This window comes from Physeter macrocephalus, unplaced genomic scaffold (genome assembly GCF_002837175.3).
Source record: "Physeter macrocephalus isolate SW-GA unplaced genomic scaffold, ASM283717v5 random_174, whole genome shotgun sequence".
NCBI lineage: Eukaryota > Metazoa > Chordata > Mammalia > Artiodactyla > Physeteridae > Physeter > Physeter macrocephalus.
Genome location: NW_021145482.1, coordinates 92,565 through 94,546, shown reverse-complemented (window position 1 = coordinate 94,546; position 1,982 = coordinate 92,565).

Genomic DNA, 1,982 nt, shown 5'->3' with positions numbered 1-1,982 from the left:
GCCAAGACCAGGTCTTCCTGGCAGCATTTTAAGAAAGACCCTGTTTCCGAGGTGAGCTCTGGACCACCCTTAGCGTGCGAGCTCCCTTAGCGTGCCCACCTTGCTGGCCCCTGTGACCACAGGACAGGAAAGATGAAAGAAGAGCCATGGCATTCCTACAATCCTGCCATGCGTCCCTGCACTTGTCAAGGCCCCTGTTCTCGGGCGGACGGGGAAAGGGGGTGACCTTGAGCACTACCGGTCACTCCGAGGGGTGAGAACCCCACTGCCAGGGGTCCTTGGAGAGCAGCCTGCACCCCTCACCGCCCTGGCACAGCTGGAACGGGGCAACAGGGGTAGCTGGTCTCCCTCCTCGTGTCACGTTTTCCCTATTTCCTTTGTTTCTTCCTCCGTCACTACTACTCTCGGCTGCGGGGTCTGCAGCCTGCCCGTGTGACCCCGGGCGGCCCCACCGGCAGGGATGAGGGGACACCGATCCTCGTGCGAAGCCCCAACCCCGCTGCAAGAGCCTCTGCTGAGTAAGGCAGGCACGGCTGTTGAGCCTCGGCCCCCGGTGAGCGGTAGTGGGGGTTTCAGCTCATCCTCACTTTCGGCATCATGCTATTGCCACGTGTACGTGAGCGAAGAGGGGAGAAAGGGCGCCTGCGATGCCCCTTTTGTTCGTACCCTCATCCCTCAGCTGCCCCGGCCCCTCAGCTTCCATACGGGCCCCTAGTAAGTGGGCTGCCGGCGCGGCCTCGCTCCAGATCCTGCCGTGGCGCCCGGGGCCCTCGGAGGGAAAGCCCGCCGGCCCCAGGGCTCTTCCTGGGCCGCGCCTCCTCCCCAGGCCCTGAGCTCCCCGCTGAGCTCCAGCCCCACCTGCGCCCCTGTCCTCAAAGACACCAGGTACGCCCCCGCCTCGGCCCCGATGGAGCTGTTGCTGGCAGAGACCTCACCTCCTTGAAGGCGTGCTCAGATGTCACCTTCTCGTCCGACCCACTCAAGGCTACAGCCTGCCCTCTACTACCCACCCAGCACAGGCGAACAGCTCCTGTTTCTATTTTCTTTTCCACAGTGCCGTCACCTTCTTATGTACTAGATAAGTTCATTATTTACTATTCTGCGTACTATCAACCCGCCCCCAACCCCCCCAGTCCCCCCTCCCCGCCGCCGCACTGGAAAGCAAAGCTCCGTGAAAACAGGATCATGTTCTCTGCCTAGAACAGCCCTGCCACAGAGCAGGCACCCCAGAACCATCTGTTAGATGAACGAATGAAAGAACGAACTAATGAAAGAATGATGAGGGCATCACTGCCATCCCAACGGGAGTAGGGACTGCGCCTCTTATGGAATGAACTGGCATTCGGGTGGCGGGGGGTCGTCCAGGGAGGGAGGGGAGAGGGCGGGCTACGGCAGAGAGCGCTGTTCTCAGAAAGGCAGTGCCCACAACTTGCCTGGAAATCCCCCTGGAGTCACTCACTAACCCCCTGCCCCCGCCCCCATGGCTCACACACAGCCTGCCAGTCACCCAAAGCCACACAGCAGCTAAAGCCTCATTTAAGCAACTGGCTCTCCTTTCCAGGCCCATCTCCCACCAGGTGATCCACACCATCATCGTCTGAGCACCCAGTCTGTGCAGGTCCTAGAATGAGCAGCAGCGAAAAAGGGGTGGGATAAACAACACACCCCAGTAACAGAAAACAAGCCCCACCCCGCCTCCACCCACTCTCAAGGCACCAGCTGGGGAGGCACAGCAAGAGGGCAGGTGAAGTCCTGAAAGTAAGGTGATGTGCCCGCCGGGTGTAGGGGCCGCCGGTGCAGCGGGGCCCTACGGGTGTGGGGTTCTGAGGAGGGGAGGCACACGGATGGGGACACAGGGAGAGGGTGTGCGGAGAGCACAGAGGCGGGGTGCAGAAACAATCCAGTCTTGGGGGGGTAGCATCCAAAGCAGGTGAGCTCAGCTGAAAGGCTTCAAATTCGAGTGCGAAGTGGTGGGCGATAAG